This window comes from Ovis canadensis, chromosome 4 (genome assembly GCF_042477335.2).
Source record: "Ovis canadensis isolate MfBH-ARS-UI-01 breed Bighorn chromosome 4, ARS-UI_OviCan_v2, whole genome shotgun sequence".
Classification (NCBI taxonomy): domain Eukaryota; kingdom Metazoa; phylum Chordata; class Mammalia; order Artiodactyla; family Bovidae; genus Ovis; species Ovis canadensis.
Window position 1 is genome coordinate 52,836,429 of NC_091248.1, and position 22,540 is coordinate 52,858,968.

The window sequence follows — 22,540 nt, forward strand, 5'->3', positions numbered from 1 at the left end:
TGGTACTTACTGTCTTTATTTATTTGACCCCCTGTTCATGACCTATTTCAGAATTTCCCCGCCACTCTTTCCCCACATAGAAGCATCCCTCTTCCTTTTGCATCTAACTCTTCACAGCATTCTCCCTATTTCCCTGGAGTGAATGTCAACTCAACCTCTCTGAGCCTAGTGTATCATTACCCTCCACACCCAGCTTGGGCTGTGACACCCTACCTTGTTAGGCGACACTCCTATAAAGATGCCATCTTTATTTTGCTCAGTTCTGACACTTCATTCCAGGCCACAGTTCCGTGAAGTGATATCCTCCTTCCCCTGCTTGGGTTCTGACTTTCCACGGTGAGCAACTCCTATAGCTGCTTGGATTGACACCCCACTTTGGGACTCTCCCCTTCCCACTCCACTACAGACACCTACTTTTCTCTGCCATACCTAATAGACTTGGGACCAAGTTGTTTAGGAAGGGAAGGGAAAAAAGAAAGAGTGGATAACTTTTCATTAACTGATTTCACTTTCCTGTACCAATAGTCTTTCCAATAATTTCAAGTTTAAACTTATTTAATGTATAAATTTTTTAAAAGAGATCTAGTCATTTCAAAATTCTCAGAGGACAGAATAATGAGGACAAAATTCTAAGCCACGGCAGTTACAAATTTTGAAAAATAATTGTCTGATGTCACAGTTGTGCACATCTTGCGAGAAAAGGCATTCGCTGGCAATTATTCATAATGTTTTCTACATGGATTGTGAGCTGTTGCTGTTGTTGTTGTTTTTCCTTAGACTATCTTTTTTTCTTAGACTTAGGAAACAGCTTTGGATGATAGAGAGTCTTTCAGAGCAGAGGACAGTTTTGTTTTCTTTTTGCTACCCAGTGTAATTAAGATGCTTCCCTCTGGGGCAAACATTGAGCAGGTTTGCTTGCAGCGTGTAACAGAAGACTGAGGTTTTCTCTCTTGTAACACAACCCACTGTGTGGTGAGAACCCTTATCGTAACACTTGTAGAGGCTGGGAACTTGAGAAATTGGCACAAGAAAATGATGATGCTCTAGCTTCTGATGCTGCTGGGGGTAATCCGCTATCCTTTGTCTATAACTTGGTAGTCTTGTGTCTTCTGCCAGCTTCTATGAAACTGTCAGCATTACTTTGAGCTTGCAAAAAGGGTAACATATCAGATATTTTATAGTTATTATAAGAAATGCATTTGACTGCAAATAACAGAAAGTTGAAATATTACTGGATAAAATAAAAATTTGTTTTTCTAAAATAAATAAATATGTAAATAAAAATCTTGAGATGAGTGGTGCAGTAATAATGCAGTTGCTAAAGAATCATCATGATTTGGATTCTTTCTATTTCTCTGCTTTGTCACCTTTTCAAGCATGGTTTATTCTCAGAGTATAGGCATCATCTATTTACTGGATAGGAAAATGAGAGAAGAGAAAAAACAATGGATGGGACCATTAATTTTGCCAGAAAAAAAATTTTGTTTTCTCCTGGGAGCACTAGCCAAGCCAACTTCCACTTACCACTTATTGTCACAGAGACTGCCCTAGGGCCTAAGAGCAAAACTTTGAGACTATATCTTAGGTCAGCCAAGAAACAGTATCCACCATGAGTATTATTCTATAATGCTTAGTCTTTGAACATGTTACAAAATTTTCTCATTTCTAGTTCTTTGAATTTGGGTTTTCTCTGACTTACCTTCAGTAGGTTTGCCAAGTATCTCTTTTAATTATTATTAGTTTTATTTGAAAAATTTATCTTAGGGGACTTTTGCTTTTGACTTTTGGCTTCCCTGCTGGCTCAGACGGTAAAGCGTCTGCCTGCAATGCGGGAGACCTGGGTTTGATTCCTGGGTCCGATTCCAGGGTCGGGAAGATCTCCTGGAGAAGGAAATGGCAATCCACTCTAGCACTCTTGCCTGGAAAATCCCATGGACAGAGGAGCCTGATAAGCTACAGTCCATGGGGTCGCAAAGAGTCGGACACGACTGAGCGACTTCACTTTCACCGTGAAGTAATAGGAACTGGATTTACTCTCACATCTGAAACAATTGAAAATCAATGTAAAATATATTAAACAATGATCTTCAGACTTTTGACATCAGACAGCACAGGAAGGTGACACTAGAGAGAGGCAATGTCACGTAGTCCAGCAGTTCCTAAAGCAGGGGCATGGTGGCAGCTGCTAGGTTGATTTGCCATAGAAAGGAAGACAGCGAGCCAAAATGGATCTGGACAGTGTGATTCTTATAGCAACAGTAACAAGTTAGAACTGATTTTCCAGAATTCAGTTCCTACAAGCGTTGCCTGTATACCCACTGGTGGTGCATTACACTAGGGAGAAGTATCTTGAACTTAGGAGACTCCCAATCATATCAGGAAACTCCAAGCAAGCCTGGCCAACCCATGCCCTAGAGGAAGACATTGTATTTATTATCTTGGTCAGATATCTCTCCTCTGCCCCAGAGGGAAAACTATGTTTGTTATACAAACATCTTTGAAAATATAGTCCCGGACAAAAACTGTCACAGAGCATGCAGAAATGCCATGGAGGATTAGCAACAAGGAAAACAAACAAGATGAACTCTGCAAAAGCTCTAGTTTACTGCCTGGAGAGAATCATCAGGGTGCAGGGCAAGAAGGGGTAACCAGGCAGAGCTTGCTTCTGAGAAGCACTGCCTCTGCTGCTAAGGCGCTTCAGTCATGTTCGACTCTGTGCGACCCCATAGACGGCAACCCACCAGCCTCTGCCGTTCCTGGGATTTTCCAGGCAAAACACTGGAGTGGGTTCCCATTTTCTTCTCCAATGCATGAAAGTGAAAGTGAAGTCATCTAGTCGTGTCTGACTCTTCGCGACCCCATGGACTGCAGCCTACCAGGCTCCTGCATCCATGGGATTTTCCAGGCAAGGGTACTAGAGTAGGTTGCCACTGCCTTCTCTGCAATAAATGACAGGCATCCAAATTCCTGTCTCATCTTCTGCTTCTGGAGATTTCAAACTATGAAAACCATTTATAGTCAGTTTTTATAAGTGCTTCATAGACACTTTAACAAGAATGGGTATGTAAGATGTACATTTATAGACCTACATGGGCTTTTCAGATGGCTCAGTGATAAAGAATCCTCCTGCCAAGCATGAGACATGGTTTCAATCCTTGGGTTAGGAAGATCCCCTGAGAAAGGAAAAGATAACTTGCTCCAGTATTCTTGCCTGGGAAATCTCATGGACAAAAGAGCCTGGTGGGCTACACCCATGGGGTCATAAGAGTCAGACAAAACTTAAGGATTAAACTACCACTGTGGTGAATGTGCAAGTTACCAGAAAAATGGAGGACTGTTTTATAGACGGACGAGGAAGTTGAGAAGACCCCATAAACAAAGAGTCCATGACTTTTCATTGGCTGAGTCGTTGCCAGGGAAGGAGTTTTTCTTCTTCCTACTGGGCTCTGCTATTGTAGCCGGGCATGAGAACTCAGTTCTAGTCCCCTTATTCTTTTAATTTAAGATTTCTGTTTATTAATTTTTTATACCTTTTAGGCCTGCTGTATAACTGTCACCTTAGGACCTGCCTTAACTTCTAGAGCCAGTTTTTTAGAGCCAGTTTCTTAACCATTCTTGTTCTTATTCAGTCACTCAGTCGTGTTGGACTCTTCAACCCAACAAACTCCAGCACACTAGGCTTTCCTGTCCTTCACCATCTCCCAGAGCTTGCTCAAACTCACGTCCATTGAGTTGGTGATGCCCTCCAACCACCTCATCCTCTGTTGTCCCCTTCTCCTTCTACCTTCAATCTTTCCCAGCATCAGGGTCTTTTCTAACGAGTCAGTTCTTTGCATTAGGTGGCCAAAGTATTGGAACTTCAGCTTCAGCATCAATCCTAATGAATATTTAGGACTGAATTCCTTTAGGACTGACTGGTTGGATCTCCTTCCAGTCAAAGGGACTCTCAGAGTCTTCTCCAAAACCACAGTTCAAAAGCATCAATTTTCAGTGCTCAGCCTTCTTAATGATCCAACTCTCACATCCATTATGTGACTACTGGAAAAACAATAGCTTTAGCTAAGCGGATATTTGTCCACAGAGTAACGTCTCTGCTTTTAAATAGCTGTCTAGGTTGGTCATAACTTTTCTTCCAAGGAACAAGTGTCTTTTAATTCAGTGGCTGCAGTCACCATCTGCAGTTATTTTGGAGCCCAAAAAATAAAGTCTCTCTCACTGCTTCCATTGTTTCCCTATCTATTTGCCATGAAGTGATGGGACCAGATGCCATCATCTAAGTTTTCTGAATGTTGAGTTTTAAGCCAACTTTTTCACTCTCCTCTTTCATTTTCATCAAGAGGCTCTATAGTTTTTGTTTGCTTTCTGACATAAAGGTGGTGTCATCTGTGTATGGGAGGTTATTGGTATTTCTCCTGGCAATCTTGATTCCAGCTTGTGCTTCTTCCAGCCCAGCATTTCATATGATGTACTCTGCATATAAGTTAAATAAGCAGGGTGACAATATACAGCCTTGACATACTCCTTTCCCAATTTGGAACCAGTATAGTGAATCCATTATTTTGCCAAAGTATATCCTTTAATTGATCTCTCTTATTCTTATGCTAATGCAGTCTCTCTTGCTCTCTCTCTCTCACACACACACCCCCACAGGCATCAGAGATCTTGCCTTTATTCTTAAATCTTTTTTCATTCATCTGCATCAACCCTCTGAGGGAGTATTTGATCTGAACTTTTTTTTTTTTGTCCCTGGTATATGTTTTCTCTTTCATTATTCCCTCTATTCCCAACAGTTCTGTTTTCTCTAATTTAAACTCAATCTGAATTAAATTTCATCAGATATTGAGACATTTAGATTAATCATTTATGTCTTAGAGTTTTCATCTTTTTTTTTTTTTGCTCTATATTCTTTTGATCTACAATCAGGGAGAACTTATTTACTCTATTTTCCAAATTTAATATATGATTTATGTTCATCAATTGTACATTTTATTTCCAAAAGGTTTTTTATTTGCTACTTTTCCATAACGTTGATTATTTTTCATGGATGCAATATCTTAGTGAATGTCTTTAAAGACAAGAAACGATTTTTTAAAATGTTATCTTCAGTTGTGTAAATTAGTTTCCTTCAAGTTAGTTTTTATTTTTCATTTTGATCTTTTACTTTCAAACATCTTGATTATCAGTTCATAATGATATTGTGGGTAATATCTTGGTATCAATTCCTAGTTATAAGAAAGAGGAAGGGGCACATTTTATATATTCATATATTATATTGATTGATTCTTTTAAAGATAGTGTCAGGGACATGGCATTTATGCTATGTGTGCCTTGAATTCCAGGATTAGAAGAAATTTGTGCTGGGATGCCAATAATCATACTTGTTTTACTTCTCAGTAGAATTCTATTAAGTTAATTAGAGCACTCTACTCTGTTAGAAGTTGTATTGGGTACTAGCTAACAGCAGGAAGTTTGGGAAAGGAGTGCCAAATGCCTAGAGCTCAGTAATTCATGACATTTCCATGTTCAAATCTGGACTCCCTCCTCTTCACTTCCTCTGTCAGAATTGTACAGTGGATTTCTCTGTCTGTTGGCATGCTTTAATCCACTTACTGTTCTAGATATTTGATTAAACTTCTTGTCTGCTCTACTTTCATATAGTAGAATACACTTTTAAGAATTCTATTATTATCATTGTTCTGTTATATGGGGAGAGAGAGGAGTTAAGCATAAGTTTTTAGTCTACCCTGCTGACCCAGAATCATTATGATATTGTTGCTCCGTTATTTTTTAAAAGTAATCAAATATTTGATTCAAGGGTTTTCCATCTCTAAAAAGAAATAAAAATTTAACAGAAGGTCTCAGTCCTGGTGTCATTTCTGACTCTCACAGGAGATCTTGGCCAGTGAACTTCTATGGACCTCAAACTTAACACCTGTAAAATTGAGCATCTAGATCAAGAGAGTTCTAAATTTCTTTCACCTCTAAAATTTTAATACCAAGCGTGCTGTAAAATATTTATTAGTTGAAAAACATTCTTCTGGTTATCATAGAATTCTTTCTTATTGCATATTCTGGAAAGACAAAGCAAGAATTAGAAGATACTGTTATTAAATAAGAAAATCTCATTCTTCAAGAAAAAAATCCTTTTTCCATTATAAATTGTATTCTGAGGGGGTAAACCAGCTGGCTTTAAAACAGTAAGGTTTTATTTATAGAATAAAAGAATGACAGCTCAATTCACTTTAAAGAGATGCCACACCAACAGCTTATAAGAAAAGATTCTCTCCTTTGTAAATGTTCATATTGCTCTCTGAATCGTTTTCCAATTATGAAAATTAGAGAGCACCTCCTGTGCAGTGATAGATTTGCTTTTGTTCACAGCATGTTCACAACACGTTTACAGATTTGGGGTCAGTAGACTGAGATTTTAGATTCGTATTCTTAAAAGATTTATTTTTTAATTCTAGGGAAATGGACAGCGAAAGGCAGTTGTAATATTTTTATGAGCTAAATTATACCATCATTTGAGGCTGTTTACTTTTATTGGTTCTTACTTTGAACTCCCTAACTTAATATGAGTTAGTGCCTGCTCTTTAACATGTCATAAAAGTGATATTATTTGAAAACCAGTGAAACACATTTTAGTTCTCATTTTACCCTTGGAGCTAAAGTGCTATTGATTGATGAAGCACTGTATGGAATCCACATTAGTAAATTCTGACACAGATAAGTGGAAACTTTTACTCCATGGGCATATAGAAGAATTGGAAGGAGGCATGGATACATCACAGAACATAATTGGCTCTGTTTTAATTGGGGAAAAATTGTGCTTCTTCAGCTTGAGGGTTTTCTTCTGGGAATAAGAAAACCATGGCTCCTTTCTTAACAGTTTTATCCTTATACACTTTAGCATCAATTTAAACCACAGAGATGATGATACTAAAATATTTATTAGAAGGAGAGACTTAACTAAACTTCATGAAAATAACAGCTTCATAAATCTGATCCTATGTCATGAAGTTGTGTATTTGACAGAAAACTTGTTTTCATTGTATTGAGTAATTTAACCTATGTTTATATTATGTATATATATTTTTAAATTGTAAATCTATGGGAAGAGAAACAAAATAATTTCCAGTCATTAAAATTATATAAATTAAGATTATTTGCAGAACTAGGAAAGTTCAGATAGAACAACAGGATTGAAGGGATCGACATCTTTCGTAAAAGATTTGCTTCTTTCTTTGGATTACATGATGTTTCTAGCTGTCTGTTATTACTAAAGGATGATATTTAGAAAATTATTTTAAATGCCAATTCTCACATTTGTTATAGGACTAATAAAGAAATCTTGTGTCTTAGTTATGTTTTGAATACTCTTTGTTGACAAATTTAGTCTGTTTTTAATTGCTCTTTTTATTCTAGCCTCCAGTGCCTTTGTTCCTCAGCCTAGCTCGGGCCTTATTTTATTTGTCTGCTTGTGTTTTTTGTGCGTGTGACATTTTTCTCAATATTGTGAGATTCCAGATGTCAGAGATCATATTTTATTAGTTGTGTTGTTCCACTACTTAGATTAGTGCTTGCTAAGGGCTAGCTAGATATTTGTTGAATTTAATATTGGGTTATCTAGATTTTAAAACTAGGTCTTTATAATCATTTTCTCTTTCCTGTAAATTCATAGAGGACTGTAAAATAATAAGAGAATATTTTACTTTGACCAAGCTGCTGAAAAGTTGTTGTTACTGTTCACTCACTAAGTCATGTCTAGCTCTTTGCCACCCCACGAACTGCATGCTGCACACCAGCCTTCCCTGTCCTCCACCATCTCCCAGAGTTTGCTGAAACTCATGTCCATTTAGTCAGTGATGCCATCCAACCATCTTATCCTCTGTCACTCCCTTCTCCTCTTGCCCTCAATCTTTCCCAGCATCAGGGGCTTTTCCAGTAGGTCAGCTCTTTGCATTGGGTGGCCAAAATATTGGTGCTTTAGCTTCATCCTCGGTCCTTCCAGTGAATATTCAGGGTTGATTTCCTTTAGGAGTGACTGGTTTGATCTCCTTGCGGTCCAAGGGACTCTCAAGGGCCTTTTCCAGCACCACAATTTGAAAACATCAAAAAGTAAGGAACAAAATGAAACAAATTTTTACAAGAGACATATCAGAGTAGATTTTGAGGAATCTAAGCAAATAACATTTAATAACTACAAGTTGACCCTTACAATACGGGTTTGAACTGCAAGAGTGCACTTATACATGAATATATTTCAATAGTAAATACTGCAGTGCCACACCTTTCAAAGTTGGTTGACTCTGTAGATGCTGAGGAAATGTGGATACCAGGACCAAGTATAAATTGTAGGCATATTAATCTGTGCATTATTCAAAGGTCAACAAATTTCAACTGTATTGAAAGAAATTTTATTTTTCAGGAGAAGATTCACAAAGAACAAGATATCATTGCCAAGTGCTTTAATTGCAAAAATTGACAATATTCTTGGTGAAGGTATTGTTTGTAAGATGGATTATTAATAATCTCAAAATACCTGAAGTAAGAGGACCATAATGAAAACATTCATCTTGCCCTAATGAAAACATTCATCATTTTCTTTAAAAATTTTTTCTAACTATAGTATCTTTTAAATTTCCTCTCATGTTCTTCAGTCCTGTGAAGAAAGCAATTTCTGAGATAAGGTGATTTGAAGCAAATAATTATCAGATCAGGCTTTCCAGGTAAGGAATTCGCCTACCAATGCAGGAGACATGGGTTTAATCCCTGGGTTGGAAAGATCCCCTGGAGAAGGACTTGGTAACCCACTTAAGTATTCTTGCCTGGGAAAATCCTAAAGACAGAGAAGCCTGACTGGCTACAGTCCAGGGAGTTGCAAAGAGTTGGACACGACTGAGTGACTGAGCAATCACACATATATATATACAAAATTATCAGATCATAACTATAGAAAAGAATTATTTAATCAGTGCCTGTTTTAAATCAGCTGAATCCTGGTCTGCTCACACTTGCTGCTACCTTTCTCCATTTTCCTCTTTGTCCATAATTTTCGGTCTCTGTTAAAGAGCCTATTCTTACGCTGTTTGAATCTTGTCTTTCACCCACATACATCCTGCTGCTGTGCAGGTAACCATGACAATGTTTCACAGTTCTCAGGTTGTATGCCTTATAAAATGCAGCCATGCTGTCTTAAATTTATTAGCAAATACACCTTTCCCAATATATGCACATGCACACAAACAAATACCATGTTAAAGCTGCATGACATTTGGAAACTTTTACAGGACTGAGTATAGAATTAAATGATTTAATGGGTGGAAACAGCTCATGATTCTTTTGTTAGGAATGAACAAAAGGATATTAATCCTTGCTGATATAGAAATTGTAATTTTTTTCTGAATTATTTCAAATACTTTTATATCTTCAGTGTCTGCCTTCTGAGATGTACATTATAAGAAACATTTGGTTAATAAGCACAGTAATGTTGGAGATAGATGTATTTTCTGGTTAAAAAAATGTTAATAAATACTAGTTGCTTAATATTTCTAATTAGACAACTGTGGTACAGCATAAATACACTGGTCAAGAAGCGATAAGCTCAAAATTCAGGTTCTGGGAAGCCATAGAAATCACTGGATCGTGTATACTGTATGCTATTTGGGGAAACAATGTATACTATACATTGTATATAGTATACATATAGTATACAATGTATGCTATATGGGAAAACAACGGAACAGAGAGAGACTTTATTTTCTTGGGCTCCAAATTCACTGCAGATAGTGACTGAAGCCATGAAATTAAAAGACCCTTGCTCCTTGGAAGAAAAGCTATGACCAATCTAGACAGCATATTAAAAAGCAGAGACATTACTTTGCCAACAAAAGTCCATCTAGTCAAAGCTATGGTTTCTCACATGTATGGATGTGAGATTTGGACTATAAAGAAAGCTGAGCACTGAAGAACTGATGCTTTTGAACTGTGGTGTTGGAGAAGACTCTTGAGAGTCCCTTGGACTGCAAGGAGATCCAACCAGTCCATCCTAAAGGAAATGAGTCCTGAATATTCATTGGAAGGACTGATGCTGAAGCTGAAACTCCAATACTTTGGCCACCTGATGCGAAGAATTGACTCATTGGAAAAGATCCTGATGCTGGGAAAGATTGAAGGTGGGAGGAAAAGGAGATGACAGAGGATGAGATGGTTGGATGGCATCATCAACTAATGGACATGAGTTTGAGTAAGCTCCAGGGGTTGGTGATAGACACGGAAGCCTGGCATGCTGCAGTCCATGGGGTTGCAAAGAGTTGGACACGACTGAGCGACTGAATTGAACTGATACTATATGCTAATATTTTGTTTGCCCACACTTAAAGATCGGATTATCACCTCTTCAAAAATACATCTTCTTTTGAGCTTTGGTGGAAACACTGATCTAGACCCTGAGACTTAAAGAATGATGTTAGATGTTAACCCAGAAGTTGGAAGATTTACAATTAAGTTGGAGATGTGCCATTCTTTGTAAGCTTTTCTCCTACCTTTTTTCCACTTGTTAAACTAGTACATATTCAGTGATCAGAGGCTGCATCCTCTCTTAGATATGCCCAAGAAAGGAAGGCACAATGCTGGCCTTCAGGAACTTGTATTCTTCATCCTATTCTTCCTCATTCTACTTGCTCCCTTAGTTCATGCTGTAATCTCAGTACTAGCATTAGTATCTTTTTCTTAAACTTCCTCTGTCAATTAATTACATAGCAGATTAAACTCTTAAAATCAAATTTTCCAATATAACAACAACTGTAAAAGCTTCTAACAGGATGAAGTTTGTTATTGAAGGACCAACAAAACCTAGCACTTAGTAAACCCCCTGTTATTCCTTTGTCATATTTTTACCAACATTTTTCCTTCTACCTAGAAATTCCTAGTATTTATAGCTTATCAATATTTCAAGACCAATTTAGGCTACAACTGCTCTTTGAAGTTTTCTCAGACATTCAGAATGACATCATTAATGATAAATAATAAAAGCAATAATAAAAAAAATATATAATATTTAGGGAATAGGCCTGTACTTCAGGTAAGCACTATGATCATTGCCTTTACACATCTCCTTTAATCTCTGTATGAACTTTTTATCTACTATAACAAACTGCCACACATTTCCTGTCTTATAAACAATAGAAATTTACCATTGACAGTTCTATAGTTTAGAAGTCTAATGGGTATCATTGACTAAAGCCCAAGTTATGGACAGGGTTGAATTCCTTTGTACTAGCTCTTGGTAGAATATTCCTTGCCTTCTGCAGCTTCTGGAGGAACTATTGTATCACCCTAGCTGTCTTAAGAGTATATGGGTTCTAGGAGAGTGATGGCTAAAAATAAGAGCTCTAGATTCAAAAATTCTGCGTTTGAATCCTAAGACTTCTATAAATTCTTTGTGGCCTTGAGAAGTTGCCTTTACTAATTCTGTGCTTCAGTTTCCTTTTCTTTAAAATAGGGAAAATAGTGGTCCTTATCTCATGGGACAGTTATGAAGATTAAATGACTTAATCCCTGCAAGGACTTGAAGCAATAGAAGGTACATGTCATTTTCTATGAAGAATCCTTGCCAAAAGTAATCTAACTGGAATCCAATCATGTGAAAAGGATCCAGACAAATCCAGAATGAGGGACCTTCTGCAGGCCAATTGACCTGGAATCTTCAGTAAAGCAGTCAGTGTTATGAGAAACAAAGAAAAGGCTATCGTTCTAGATAACAGAGACTAGAGAGACAGAACAATATTGTTAACATGTAAACTTTCATGGGATCCTGGATCTGCATGGGGGGGGAGCTTTGATAGACATTTTGGAGACAATTAGAGAAAATGTTCATGTGAACTATGTATTGATTACAGGAAATTATTGTTAATTTTTTACAGGTGAAAATGGTGGAATTTTTTAAATTGCTACTGTACCAGATTGCCCAAAACTTGGTTAAAAATAATACATATTCTTTATCTTAAGAGTTGTAGGTTAGAAGTCCCACATGGGTCTAGCTGAGCTAAAATTGAAGTGTTGACAGAACTATGTTCCTTTCTGGAGGCTCTTTGAGCCTTTAGAGGTCACCAGCATTCAATGGCTGGGGAGCTGTCTTCTTCCATCTTCTAAGTTAGCAAATATTGCATCGCTCTAACTGTTCTTTTTGTAATCACACCAGCCTCGGACCACAACAGGAAAGGCTTTGTACCTTTAAGGATCCATGTAATTAGACTGAGCCCGCTCAGATTAACCAGAATAACTCCCCATTCCAAGGTCTTTAATTTAATCACATCTACAAAGTATCTTTTTCACTGTTAGGTAATTTATAAATTCTAAGAGTAGAACTCTGGAATGGTGGAGTAGGAGGGAAGCATGATTTTGCCTAACTCAATCGTATTGTGTTATTTAGGAAATTCTTTTTATATTTAGGAGAAACATAGTTAACTAGGAATAAATCTGCAGTTTAAGTATATATATATATATGTATGTATTAAAAATATATATGCATATGCACAACCATAACACACAGGTAACCAAATATAGCAAAATGTTAACAGCTGAATCTAGATGGAGGGTTTATGGTTGTTTTTGTTCTGTTCTTTCAACTATTTGGTAGGTTTACAGTTTTTCAAAAGGTAAAAGAGAGGTGTTATCGAACACCTTCAAGCCCTCTGACAATCCAGGTCACATCTGACTTAGAGATGATTTTAGAAAAAGGAAAGTGGGGACAATTTAAAAATGGAATATCTCAATAAAAAATCTATAGTAAGAGCCAATTAGAATAATAAAACAGTAATTAGTTAAAAAGATGTTACTCATATTTCTTGGAAAAGGGAGGTGTTCACTAGTTTGTAGGTGACATAGAGACCTTGTTGGGTCTGTTTAAATAAAATTACTAAGTGACCTTGTTTTGTTTCAGTGTGGTCTTGTCTGATGTTGCTGTTCTATAAGAATGTCCAATATTCAACAGGACAGCATGGTCTAGCGGTAAGCACCAGGCCAGTTTCTGACAATGTCAATGTCAGACCAGTTTTAGGCTGCCGAGAACTGCTTTTCTCTTCCCTTTTTTTTTTCTTAAATCAAGGCTCAAAGCATAGTAAGAAGTGAGTTACTTTTCATTCTAGTGGTAAAGTTGCAGAATATAGTCCTTAAAAGTGGTAACTAAATGTAGGGTAAATATTTCAAGGAAAGTGAATATTACTGATACAAATTCATTCATTTGATAAATATGTTGAGTATTGAGTATTGAAAGAAGTCTCAGTAGCCCAAAGGGGAGTAAGTATGTAGTTGCATATGAGACAGTGATTGTCTCTTTAAAAAAAAACATATATTTTGGTCATATATATAATAAATATTTCTTCTAACTTAGACCATTTATTATAAATAAGGGAAAACTATCGGTGTGTTTGTTAACTAAATTCTTGTTTAGAGCTGAATTCTAAATAATTATATGTAGTAACTTTAAGAATACTGTCAGAGAATCCTTATGGAATTATTTAGCCTGCTATGTTTGTGACTATGTTTGTGAAAATCAAATATTTACCTCCCACAGAGTTTATCAGGGCTGCTATACACTGAGTTGTCAGTAGAAGTAAATGTATGACTGAATTTAAGCAAAGAAATCAGTGTTAAATAATATATGACAAATAGCTGCTCGCCACAAAAATCACCCTGCATGCAGTCTCTAGCAGTGCTCTGCATTCACACTGATACGATAGATGTATGATATAAAACCAGAGCTGTGTCGTATAGTCTTGGGTATTCTTGTATAAAATAAAGATTTCTGCATAATTTTTTTTTCCATTAAGTCACAGCAAAATGTGATGGTAGGCACCACTGTTCTTTTTGGTATTGTCATCAGCCTTTTATAGCCAATAAATGCAATCCTCTAAAAGGAAACACAGGGGAAACCAGCCCACTTTAAAGGTGTTGTCACCAAAAGTAATTGATATGCAGAAAGAGAGCTCTTTAAGTCATGTATCTACCCTGTGGGGGTATATTTGAATGAGTACAGTTTCTATGAGCTCAAAAACTCCACGTTATCCAAAATGAGTGAAGCAGTTCCTCTTTTTGTTTTATGCACTCTCAGACTTCCAGCTGGATTGGGAGGAAATTAAACTATTTGAGACTTACCTTAACTTAGCTCTCATGTCTTTTGTTCACTTTCTTTTTGAGTTTAGTTTTCTGCTATGGAGCCTGGTGGGCTGCAGTCCATGGGGTCGCTAAGAGTCAGACACAACTGAGCGACTTCACTTTGACTTTTCACTTTCATGCCTTGGAGAAGGAAATGGCAACCCATTCCAGTGTTCTTGCCTGCAGAATCCCAGGGATGGGGAGCCTGGTGGGCTGCTGTCTACGGGGTCGCACAGAGTCGGACACGACTGAAGCGACTTAGCAGCAGCAGCATGGAGTTTTGAAAGTTCCTTGTTATTCTAGATCCTGTTTTTCAGTCATTATGTCTTAGTACTTTTTCAGCCCTGCCCTCTCTTCTACTTTCCTTCCAAGACTCCTGGAATGATAGAAATGTTAGATCTTTCGTTATTATCCCACAAGTTCCCAAGGTGGTGTTGATGGGGGCGGCGGGGCGGGGCGGGGCGGGGCGGGGCGGGGCGGGGCGGGGCGGGGCGGGGGGTGGGGCGGGCGGTGTAGTTTTTAAAAATTTAAGTCCCTAGTGGATCAGTAGTGAAGAATCTGCCTGCTAATACAGGAGACACAGGTTCAGTCCCTGAGTTGGGACGATCCACTGGAGTAAGAAATGGCAACCCACTCCAGAATTCTTGCCTGGGAAATCCCTTGGACAGAGAAGCCTGGTGGGCTAGTTCATGGGATCACGAAACAGTTGAACACAACTTCAGCAATTGAAGAACAAATTGAAGTACAGTTGATATACAGTGTTGTGTTTCTGCTGTCCAATAGAGTGAGTCAGTTATACATACACATACATCCACTCTTTTTAGATTCTATTCCCATGAAGGTCATTACATAGCATTGAATAGGGTTCCCTGGGCTATTCACAGGGTTCTTATATCTATTCTGTATATAGCAATAAGTACATCTCAGACTCAGTCTCACAGTTTATCCTTCCTGCTCCCCCCACCTTTTTCCGCTGGTAACCACAAGTTTGGTTTCTGCATCTGTGACTCCACTTCTGTTTTGCAAGTGGGCTCATTTGTACCCTGTATTATGTACCACGTCTTCTTTATCCATTCCTCTGCTGATGGACATTTTGGTTGGTTCCATGTTCCGGCTATTGTAAGCAGTGCTACAATGAATATTGGGTGCATGTATCCTTTCGATTTATGGTTTTCTCTGGATATATGCCCAGGATTGGGATTGCTGGATCATATGGGATCTATTTTCTTTCTGTTCTTCCAACAGCTAATATATATCATTCCATCTTAGACATCATTGTTTCTTTCCTCAATCCTCTCTCTTCTGCTGTTGAGTTTTCTTTATGGCAGTTACTGCATGCCATAAAATTTCCATTTGGTTCTTTTTTCCTTTTATTTCTTTGCTGAGACTTTCTTTTCTGAAACTGTCCATTTGTTCATTTGTTTCCAACATTTTTATAATACTGGTTGAAGCATTTTAAAATTCCTTCTTTAAAATCTTACATATTTCTAATGTGTCATTTCAGGGTTTATATTTATTTTCTTTTTAAATTCAAATTGTGATTTTCCTATTTATCAATATGAGATATGATGTTAGAAAACTTAAAAGCTGTACATATAAGGTATTAAGTTTATGAGACTCTGGATTTCACACAAATCTCTGCCAAGAAGTTGGCTTTCTCTGGCACTGCTGGAGCAGGGGAAGAAAGAGATGCCCTCCTGTAACTGCCAAATAGATGTCCAATTTCCTACTCAGCTTCCAGGGAGTCTGGGGAGTGTCTTTTCCTGCTGGGTAGGGATGAAACTCCAGTTCCCCTCTAGGTCTCTGCTGACATGACCCTGCCTAGGAATGCTTCCTGTCTACAGAGTGTGAGTGGGCATCTTGGCCTCCAGTGATATCAGGGGAGAAGGAGTGACTTCAGTATCACAGGGTTTTGGGGAAAGTCCTAATTCTTCACCAATCCTCACCTGCCATTCACCTTGGTAGGGAGGAGAAGGGATGCCTAGCCAAGGCAGGTAGTGGTGGGAGGCCCTCCTCCCCATGATCTCCATGGATACTGTGGGAAAGGAGTTCTTTATTGCTCAGTGGAGAGGAAGTCTTAGCTTCCAACTTGGTCTTCTCTGGCACCATTCCAGAAGTGGGTTGCTGAAATTTGTTACAGTCTAAAGACAACTTTCTTCAACCTTTGCTGGGGTCAGAGGCCAAGTTGGAACCATAGTTTTTTTCTCTGATGTCTGGCTGGAGTAGTTATTTATTGTTTAAAATATTTCTCTGTGGCTAAGCTGCCCATTTCCTGATCTTTGGGCTGGAGAGCACAAGCTTTTGTTGGAGTTATTTTTGTCTGCCCCTGTTTGTATTTCCAGGTTACCACTTTTCCAGCATGCAGTCTGGGATATATGGGGCTGAAAGAAAACCCATGCTTTTAATATCATGCTTTCTTTTTTCTGGTCCCAAGATATCTAGCTGATCTGCCTCTTCTCTCTACCTTTGAGAATTGCTATTTTTGTTTTATATATAATGTCCATGATTTTTAGTTGTAATTACTGGGAGATAAGAGAAAAAGAATCTACTCCATCTTCCTGTAAGTAGAAATTCAAAAAGAAATTTATTTTTTATATCTAAATGTATAACTTTTATTTATTATCAGTGAGGACAGTAAGACTATTTGATGGACGTCTCAGATGACCTTCAGCATCCAATTTATTTTCATAGTTTTTTTTTAGCCTTGTAGTGAGAAAATTCTGTCTGACACAAATAAGGAGTTACCTAATATCCTTTTTTATTTCTCCTGTGACTCATAGGGCACATCTCACCCATTGCCTGCTTTGGTAAGCAAAGTTAGATTGGCTCACAATCACACCAGGTTTTTAACATGTGTGTGGCTACATTTGCAGTACAATGTCAGAGTTGAATAGTCATGACAGAAACATTATGGCACACGACACTGAAAATTTTTTGTCTCTGTACCTTTAGAGGAAGAAGTGTGCCAACCCTTGCTTTACGAGTTTCGCTTTACCTTCTCATGATACTAGTATATTAATCCAACGCAGAAGCTGAAATGAGAAGTGTGAAATATTTTCATCACAAAGAAGAACTGCCAACTATCCTCAATAATTCATTATTTGGTTAATAAAGGAGTCTTTAGCCATTTAAACAATCATTTATTGGTGTAAATATTTTTAGATTAATTTTCGTTAGCGTGGTACATTCAGTATTGTGAGTTAAAGAAAATAATAAATGTATTAGCTGGAAAGTCAAATTTTTTAAGCCCCTTTATTAAAACATGTTGAATCTAAAATTTTAAATTTGTTGAATTGCTGATACTTTTTAATCTCAGTTGGAGCACTGTAGTATTGTATTCAGACTATGCAGTACCCAGTGGAGTTTTTCTGAGCAACATGCAAATGAGTGTAACTATACCACACGTGAGACACATGTGGAGGTAAAATAAAGGAAGAGAGCCATGGGAATAAGTGCAAAACTTTTTTCTAGGACTGTATTGAAAATTTGAGTAGTTACAAACTTTTCATGGCTGGAAAAGAGTGAAGGAGGAGACTGAGAGAAGATGAGTTTAGATATGTGATCAGGGGCCAATCGTGTCAGACTCCTTTACCATGGAAAACGGTAACTTCTACAATGAGTGAACTAAGGAGCCACTGGAGAGGATACTTTAACTAATGTTTGGAGAATGGGCTGAAAGAAAGTAGAAGAATAGAGGAATACCATTTGGGGGGCTGTTGCATAGTCCAGGCAAGAGATATTGGTGATTTGAGCTAAGGGAGTGTATGATAAAATTTTGACTGGTCTTCTTCCCTTGTTCCTGGGGGGCAGACTTTCAATCCTTGGGATTTCCTGAGTGATAGGAATGTCTTTGTTTTCGTGTTGGGCCCTGATAATTATGCCAATCAGGTAACTTACAGTAGGCTCCAGCATAGTTTAGGCTGGCAAGGTGACTCAGAAAGGTGGCAGTTCAGGCCATAGAGAACAAACTGTGTGATTGGAGGACTGAGGCTTTGAGACACATATCATTAGCCTGACCCCTAGGAAGGAGAAGGCCCTGGAGAATCAGTTCAGTCATGCGGCAAGTGATTCAATCAATCATACCTATAATGACCCCACCCCACCCCCACACAGACACACACAAGAGCTGGACACCAAAGCATGGATACAGTGATGTGTACAGAGAGATTTTATGAAAAGAAAACAAATGCTACTTGGGCACTCTGTGGGCAGGTCAGTAAGATGCTGTGATGTTTGGAGAGTCATATTGGCTGACAGTGAAGAATCCGCCGGCAGTGCAGGAAGCCTGGGTTTGATCTCTGAGTCAGGAAGATCCCCTGGAGACGGGAATGGCAATCCACTCCAGTATTCCTGCCTGGAGAATTCCATGGACAGAGAAGTCTGGCAGCCTATGAACCAGGGGGTCGCAAAGAGTCAGACATGACTGAGTGACTAACACTTTGACTTCTTTCACCTTCTTCCTTAAAAGCAAGATGTTATATTTGACAAGTTGTTAGTCATGAAAATAAACATAGAGTTTAAAATATTTTTGTGAGTAGAGAAACATTCCACAATCTTGTGTATCAATATTTGCACTTAGTAAATATTGGAGTGGTTACAGTGTGATCTTGGCTACATTTCTGTATGTTACAGAACCCTGGACTTTTAAAGCATATGTATTTGCTTTGATAGAAGATTAAATGAGTACTATACTTTCCAATACCTACACTGTCACTTACATTTATAGAACTGGGGACACTCTTGACCTGACAATGCCACAGCTCTAAACAGTTCCATGTGTATATGTCAAATCACAAAGAACTATACTTATATGAAGTGACTGCTTAGAGGGATGTTCAAATAAGTGCATATAGCTTCAAAGGATCTGTAGATCTTAATTTAGACAGAAACTTAGACTCCATTTAGACTTTAAAACTTTAACTGAAACATTCTTGAAGCCATGGGAATAGCATTTGATAAAGAAACACTAGAAATTTGTGATAAAAATTATAGATTTTCAATGTCATGTTAAAGTTACTACTATAAAAGTTAGAACCACCAATTCAGAGCAAAGGACAAAGTTATGATATATATATGTATCATAAAGCTAGATATATATATGTAAAGCTAGCCCTAAAACATATATATTTATATATATTTTATATATTAAATTTAATTAAGCTAAATTAAATCTTTGAGCTATGTTTGTGTATGTAGAATAAAAGAGGTTTTGGGGCACCAGAAAACTCCATTATAGGTGGCAGGAAGGCATCTTCATCAAATATAGTACTATATTTTAGCAAAAAAAATTCTAGAACACAAGAATACCATGACTATAGTTACAGGAATAAATTTGGGGCAGTAATAGATGTTTTTAATAAAAGAATTGCATGTTGCTTTTGAATTTTTCCCAAACTCTTTCAAAGATTTATATAAAACCAGCCAAATGCTTGATGTTTGTCAACAACTCTATATTGTAAGAAATTTAGCAGTAGTATACAGAGCTCATCTATTATAAGCTATCTGGAGGAATGTATTCTTTCGTATTTAATACAAATAGTGAAAATAACTGAATGATTCAAATGCCTGGATTCACAGGACTAGTCATTTTTTAAATTACCATCACTCTCTTTTTAGGTCATAAAAGTATATTGAATTACATCAACTAGAGTCATGCAAGAGATGTGTACCCAGTCTGCATCTGTAAGCAGATATGAGCTAATTGGCCTAACTGGCTTAGATCCCAGTGTTATTTAAAAGGTATGGAGACTTTCTAAAATAAACCTACTAAAGAAGGTAGGATAATGTTTTATTTTGAACATATATATTTAAATCTCAGGGAGTAAAGCAATTATTTAGGTTTATCTGGACATTGATTATTGCTACTTAAAATCTAGACTAGTATTTAATCTGCAAATGTCAAGGTCCACTGGTGTGGATAAATATATATATATATATATATATATATATATATGTGTGTGTGTGTGTGTGATAAAGAACTTCTGCATTTAAGAAATTTATGATACTATGGAAAGTATAAGACATGTTCACATGATATATAATTTATGCAAGACAGTGCAATTACCAGGCAGTTAGGGCATGAGATAAATATCTCTAACCTAAGATGGGCAAATAAAGTTGTTCACAGTAAATGCATGTTGACATACAAGGATATGTCACAGCTGAGTATGATAAGGAGAAGGGTGGTATCAGCAAAGGATCAAGCACGGGCTATACGTGTTTGGAATTGGCAAGTTGATATATTTCCCAGGATATTTGAATATATGTGAAAAAGCAGTAAAAGTAAGATTGGGTTTTCTTGTGGAGGATATTAAATGCCAGATTGAGAAGTATGGATCTCAAACAGTGTATTAATATTTTCATTTGGGTTCTGAGTCACTACATCCATAAATCAAAACATAAACTTAAGATCTGGATCAGTTAAAAAGTGATGAACTTGTTTAGCTGAAAACAGCAGTTGTTCATTACATGCCTCTTTTCTTTGACCTGAGAAGAGATTTTTGCAAAAGCAAATACGTAAAAAATTTAAACAGTTGGCTAAAGTGATATGAACATCTTTATCAATCTTAATGAATTCATGTCTCTGAAAGAGGATTTCTCACTGTTAAAACATCCCCTGTGATGATGATTCTTCAGTGCTACTCAACAGTATATATAAACAGGCTTTTGTGGTTTTCCTGCCCAGCACCCTTTCCTTTGACTTCACTCCTGTTTTTCATTCTCCATTGTAGGGGATTTGCCAGTGAAAGCACCCTGACCTTCTCTAACGTTGAGAGAGACACATGACCCAAATGAATCAGATTCCCTGTCCTTGGAACTGAAATCTTGGCAGAGTGCCACCAACTCTGGAACTCTGAGGCAAAATACCCCAATTTGTAGCACCCTAAAAAGATAGTCCGTTAGTTTCTGTTACCTAGCCTCCAGGAGCTGTTCTACTTCCTGGGCACTAGGACACTGGCTTTTCAGTTTTCTCATAATATGCTTCCAAGAAATTCATTTTTTTGCCTTTTCCCACAGAGCTTTTGTGGCTTGTAACTCGTGACATTGACTGGTAGCAGGCAATTTCTCATAATAGTTAGGGGATTTCAACGTGACATGCTATTGTTGATGGGTTATGCTTTGGACCCATTAATGTCTTGTAGGTAAGGTAATGATGTAATTCATGATCTTAATCTGGGACACTTCTGAAAGTCAGAGAGGGCATCATTAAAAATTAGCTATAACCACAGTAAAGACCAAGACATAGGTCTTACTTTTACTTTTAGTATATCTTGTGTAAAAAAAAAAAAAAACAAATAAAACAAACTTTAGATAATAAGCCCTGGTTTACATTTAGGCGCCTTTGTTTTAAGAAGTAAGAAAGAATGGGCTTGTCATTGAACAATCATGTCTTTCTATAAAATTTTGTGTGCCACTCCTAAGATTCTAGAGTGGTGGTTTGCTATCTTGGGAATTTATCTGACCTTATAGTTCAAGTCTTCTGGATTAAAACATTATTGCTAAGGTTGTTACTGTATGAAGTAATAGAGGTGTAACAAGCATACCACCAACAAAAACAAAAAGATCTGGCTGATGCTCTCCAAAACGTATTGGCTGTATGAGACAGCCCACACTCAGCCCATATTCTTTTGAATATGCTGCATTCTATATAGGTCAGTAGTACTCTTCGTTTTTTAAGAAACAGAAAAGTTGAAAAAGTCCTTTTAATAGTAAAATTCTTTTAACCATGCCTACCATATAGGGACTTCCCCTGGTGGCTCAGATGGTAAAGTGTCTGTCTACAATGCGGGAGACCCGGGTTCAATCCCTGGGTTGGGAAGATCTTCTGGAGAAGGAAATGGCAATCCACTCCAGTACTATTGCCTGGAAAATCCCATGAACAGGGGAGCCTGGTAGGCTATATCCATGGGGTCGCAAAGAGTCAGACACGACTGAGCAAATTCACTTCATTCATTTCACTTCACTTCACCATATATATACATACAAATATACAAATATATGTAATATATACACATACATATATGTATACATATACATAAATACTGATCATAATTTTCACCTACTGAATTACCCAGTTTACACAGATATTGTGAATAAATTATGTGATAATGTAGGGATGTTCATACACCAAAAAAATTCCACAAAAAAACATGAAGAGAATATAAGTACAGTTTTGTAGTGTAAGGATTAATTGTAAATATGACTTGGTAATTCACTTTTTAGCTATTTTCCAACTTTAGGGCTTTTTTTTAACCTAGGAAAAACTTTTTTTTAATGACGGAATTACAGTTGATTTACAATGTTGCATTGATTTCTGCTGTACAGCAAAGTGGTTCAGTTTTTATACGTTTATGTATGTATATATATATACATATATACACAT